At 38.2% G+C, this 5,727-nt stretch overlaps 1 long non-coding RNA gene across 1 annotated transcript in view; it reads left to right on the top strand.

Annotated features, from left to right (window-relative positions):
* Positions 1-3,638, top strand: part of LOC113944143 — a 5,850-nt gene extending 2,212 nt beyond the window's left edge. Inside the window, exon 2 of the long non-coding RNA XR_003526593.1 lies at positions 3,199-3,638. This is a non-coding gene — a long non-coding RNA (uncharacterized LOC113944143). The remainder of the gene's footprint in view (positions 1-3,198) is intronic.
* The last annotated feature ends 2,089 nt before the right edge of the window (positions 3,639-5,727 follow it).

Here is a 5,727-nt window from a genome sequence, read left to right as displayed (position 1 = left end):
CTTCTCCCTACAAATTTTTCACATGACTTCTCTATCCCACTAAAAAATTGAAATGTATGGTATCCACAATTGAAGAACATTGATGAAAGCTTAAAGAGGGCTCAGAGAGGTGCTTGAGGGAAGATTAAGATTAGAAAATAATTAATAATGAAAGACAAAAGGATCTCGGTCTTCTTGGTTTATTGAAATAGTTAAAAGAGCTTGATTAAAGGGCACGGGTAATAGGTTCAGTAAGAAATGCTACGCAGAGGTAGAACCAAGAGAGTAGTTTTAGATTAGATATTAGGAAAAAATTCTTTGCTATGAGGGTGGGGAGGCCCTGGCACAAGTTACCCAGAGAAGCTGTGGCTGCCCCATTCCTGGCAGCGCTCAAGGCAAGGCTGGACAAGGTTTCGAGTAACCTGGGGTAGTGGAAGGTGCCCCTATCCGTGACAGGGGGCTGAAACAAAATGATCTTTAAGCTCCCTTCAAGCCCAAACCTTTCTGTGATTCTATGATATCCAGCTATGTTGAAAATTAACTCAAACTAAAACTAAAAGCAAAGAGCAGGTTTTTTAACAAATAACTGTTTGACTGATTTTCAAGTATGATTCCAGGAGGATTTCAGCAGTCACAGAGTTCTTTATAACAGTTATGTTCCACATTCAGACACCAGCTATTTCAGGACATGCTATGGCTCCCATTTGCAAAACAGTCAGACATGATCAGTGCAGTGGTACTTCATGAAAAAGATTGAAGTTAGATTACCAATTCTGCTCTATGTGGAGGTTTGCCAGTATCCTAAAGGATCCATAGAGTTTATTTGTTTACTTTTAAATAGGAGTCATTGGTCACAGAATGTTATTTCCTGAAGATTTAAAGCTTTGTTTCGAAACAGTATTTGGTTGGCAACTTCTAAACTATTTATGTCATCCCATTGTGACTATATAAATGACCTCATCATACAGTCGTTTTCCTTCAAGAGGCATAACAAGCCAACTAGTTTCTCTCTACCTTGTTCAGAGCCGCCTGCCATAAATACATTGTATTTGGTTATTGCTAAGCTGAATTCCAAGCGCCCCATTCACCCTGCTTTATAGCCTCGTAACAGTCTGGGTTATAAATGATTATCATCTCCCAAATGGCAGCAACTAGTGCTGTTACTGTATCCCATAACTTCTCGTGAGAAAGACACTGAAGCAGCATCTGCTGTAGCTTGAGCATTTCATTAGACAGGCTGTTTACTTTTCTCACAGAGAAAAGGCTGAGCCAGGTACTTTAGCCAGATCTATCAGCCAGATAGATCAGCCAGACAAGTCAGACTATTTGAGAAGGATCATTCATGAAAACTGGATAAACTAGAAGGCTCCAGAAGTGTTGCCTGTGCTCCCAAACCCTAAGGGCCGGGTACTCTTTCCTTTATACCGCCAACTAAAAGACTGAGAGACTATCCTTGAATTCAGAGCAAAATATCTTCTCCTGCTGAATTCAACAAACAAACTGACTACAATTCTAACAAGCTGAGTTAAAAACCCAGGACACCCATGTGAGCTACTTTCAGTGACTTTTTCTCCTCTGCAGGAGCACATCCAAAAAGTCCAGTATATGCACTTCATCACAACAGACAAGCAGCCAGCAAAGAATTATCTGCCCCACTGACTCTCACACACCCATTTCTAATTGCTCTTCAGCACAGCTTTTGGGGAGAAAGGACAAGGCAATGTCACCCATTCAGCTTTCTGAACGAGCACAAAGCGTGGCCAGGAGCACCATAGCAGCACTATTACGATTACAGTCAAGAGACCATTGTCCACACGGTCATGGTGGAGCACGGGACCACAGCTGGAAGCCAGAATGAGTTGGCAAACATCTTGTTCCAACTTCTGCTGTGCCATCTGGCTTCCAGTGAGGTGACTGACGTTAAATGTATTTTCTCTGTATTACCATCTGGCAGCTGCTTGTACAACAACGGAGTAACATGCAGGATTTGGCTAACAGTTATCCTAAGAATCACATCAAGGATACTTGTAACAGACTTGGAAATGAAAATTGCTTACAAGGAAAATTTCCTTAACTGGTGGCATTACACACACGGAGTATTGCAGGTGGGGAACAGGGAGTGGGAAGTTAAGTATACTTATGTTTTGCATGTGTTTATTTTACATGAAAGTTTCTATGGGAAAGGAGGGGACACCCATGCAGGTTTCCAGAGGACACAAACATTGTAGCCAACAAAATGTCTGTTGAGAAGCATCAGCATTTTTGCTATGCTGTGGAAATACAGTTACTTTTCCAAAGTTAAAGAGATGCAGTACCTTTTTTTCCTTTTTTTTTTTTTTTTTTGTTTTATTCTAGCTGTAATGTTGTATGCCAAAAGTAATTTTAATAAAAGAAAGAAATTTAAATAATTTGTTAGTACAAACACAGTCTCAAAGAGGTGGTACTTAAAGTTCATCTAAAAACATCAGGATTGCCAAATGCAGTTTAACTCCAGTATGAAGCATTATAATAATACCTGTAATGCCAGGCCTTCATCTTTATAAAGGTCACATTTGCAAAGCTTAGGGGCCATAGTAACCTTGCTGAGCTTTAAATGTAACAGAATGGGGTTCTTCAAAATATGGAGTAGGATTTTCAATAAATATGATCCCATGACAGCTTAAATCAATCAATTTTCTACTCTACCTCCTTCTGTGCACTCCTGCCTTTTTCCTTGCTCCTGTGCTGGTGCTCATATGATTCTCAAATAATTTAAATTGAAAAAAAAAAAAAAGATAATCTGGATGAAATAAAAAAAATAAAAAGAGGGGGTTTAGTTTTGTTGCCTGTTTTGTGTTTTTTTTCAACTGTAGGAAAAGTAACACTAAAATGCCAGAGGTTTGGCAGAGTTAAGCTGAAGTTATTAAATGTATTTTGTCTCTACTGTCTAAGAAGAACATTCAATAATTAAACCTCTGCTACATTTCCAGGTATTTCTATAGATTAGATGTAGGATATATTAGGTCTCATAAAAAAGGGTTTGAGTTGAGATTAGATGAAAGCAAAAATGTCTGTTTCCCAATGCATCAGCACTTCTGCTGATGGTCATCCTCCTATGCATTTTATTGAAGCATAACAAGCATCAGCTGGAATACTTGTTACACTATTTAATCATCTAATGCAATAGATTGTTATCTTTGATAAATTTCTAAAATTCACTCTGGCTTCAATTTCTCACAGCTTTTTCACAAGAAAGCAAGAAAAAGACGACGATGTGCTCAAAACCCAACGATACGAATGCAAACAGAAGTATGAGGAGTTTTGACTGCGCTGAGAGAGAAAATTGGGAGTGAATGGTCAAGCCCTTTGTCAATAATGCAGTGAGACATCGGTACAACGGGATCACACAGCACAGGGCACAGCTCTGAAGCGCGGGTTTCCCGCTGCAGACACTGCAACAGTAATGTATATAGTCCAGTCTGTACACTGCAATGTATAATACAAGAGTTATTTTATCCACACTGACCTTGCTGTTTCCAGGAACTACAGCCTCCACATCTTTGGCTGTTGTTGCCCTTGAAAATTACCAGGAGCACTGGACAGATAGTACACGTTGGCTCTCCCTCTACTAAATTTGAGGGCATTTCTGCGTCACAAATAGAATAAATTGTGCTAAAAGAGAAGAGGTGTCGTACAGTAACTCTTTGTTTTACAAGTGTAAAGTGACCAGTGTTCTCTATAAACCCCAGTTTTATGAACACAAAGTTATTTATGCAGCTTATAGGGACTAATGATCATCTGTTCCTGGTAATTAGAGACTTTTCAGTTAATATGTTCTTCTCCCCTTTGAAATTAAGTTTAGTGAATATGCTTATCAAATTTATGCAACTTGGACCTCAAAGCAGCTTATACACTCCTACTACAAGCTAAAAAAAAAACAACCCTAACTTTATGTGACAATTGTAAAAAGAAAAGGCATCCTTAACACAAAGGACCTGAGGAAGAGTGCTGTGTTGCCCTAAACTGTGCTTAGTGATAGAGGCAAGAATCAAGATACCACCATGTCCAAAAATGCATGAGCTAAAGGACAAGCAACACAAAAGCAGGGCATAAATTATTCCTTTTGCTTATTTTACCATGGTTCCAGGTACTTCACTACTTGTTACCCAGGTGATGCATCTTCCCACTGGAAGTCTGAGTCTCATACTAATGATTAGCACATGCCTGAGTAATTTTAGCTGTTTTCTTGCTTGATTTTTTCAGAGCATGTATGTATGTGCACACATTAAGACCACGCATAACAAAATTTTCTCTGTCAGAATCAGATTAAAAATTTACTTACAGGAATACATGTAGTAAACCAATAAATTATTCAAAATAACTGCGCGCTTCAACAAAATCAAGTTTTCTCCTTACACCCAGTCCTCTTTATCTGTATTTTAGTAAGATACAGCACAGTTTGCTTCACTTTTTTTCCCTGTTGTTACCCCAGAACATGCTTTCTCTTTGCTGCTTTCCTTACTTGGACTCATTCCTTCCTTTTTGCTTTAGTCTTCCCTATTCTGACCAACCATTTCGTGTTTTAGCAAGTTTGACAACCCTTGGCTATTTATTTATTCAACACATATTTTCAGAGATAAGCCTAGAATAAACTGTGTATTCTCGTTCTAAGAAAACCAGGAAATTATACCAAAAATAAAAGTTCTGAGAGGTCACAGAATTTGATGCAAAGTGGGCAAAGACTATCAGGGGATTTGTAGCCAAAAGCAACATTTGCTACCAGAGTTTTTAGTCTGCTTAAAGCTGGTTGCATTGATAGAGACCAACCCTGGAATTTTAACTTCTATTATTTTGTTTGTTGTTAGTGCAGTGTCATTTTTCCACATGGAGAATGCAAAAATATGAATAATTTGAATTCAAATCATCCATCTCTAATCTTTCTTAACTCAGGTAAGGGTGGCAGTATACTAGTTTCTGTAGATTAATATAGAATGGGAACTGCACAATGTCTAACTCTTTGCTTTGTTATTATTAACAAAAATATAGAACTTCAGGCACCAATTCTGTAAAAATCCAACATCTTGGATAAAAGATTACTAAAAAAAAAAAAAAAAAGTCTTTATATCCAATACTGATTGCCATTTGTGATGTGAATGAAGCATTTCCTGGCTTTCATTTTCACATACTTCTGATGAAAGCAATAGTACAATATTAACACCCTATACCTAAATGTCAAAGCTCTTCTTTGTGGTTTTTGTAATATTTTGTTTAAATATCGAACTGCCACAAAATTGAAATCTGGAAATGCTATGTTTAAGTTCTTTCCTTTTACCTTCATATTGTTTATAGCACAGCCATAACTTTTGCTATCAAGCCATTTGCTCATTTTGGTATAGAATAGAGTGAGCAAATATTGGTTATTCAGCTTCTCAAACTAGACTTAGGTCTTGGGCACCCTGGGTTGACTTTAAGATGCTCAAAGTGGTTTAAAATGGACCAGCTCACACACTGGAAGCTCAACTTACTGTACATTCTTGCTTGAATTCCTGCCACATTATACTTCGGATATGTTCCCAGTAATTTAGAGCCAAATACCTAAGATGAAAGGAGAATCTAGAGAGGCCTACAGGGACCTGAGAACCTGAACCCAAAAGGCTTTTGTTGACTCTGAATCCTTAAAATTGGCTCTGCCACCTTTGTTCCCTTTCTGCAAAAGGCAACTGCACTGCCTGTGTCGACGAGACACTTGCTGCATCTGGGCCTCTACCC

This window comes from Corapipo altera, unplaced genomic scaffold (assembly GCF_003945725.1).
Source record: "Corapipo altera isolate COAL_440 unplaced genomic scaffold, ASM394572v1 45, whole genome shotgun sequence".
Lineage (NCBI taxonomy): Eukaryota > Metazoa > Chordata > Aves > Passeriformes > Pipridae > Corapipo > Corapipo altera.
This window is presented reverse-complemented; position numbering and strand designations above follow the sequence as displayed.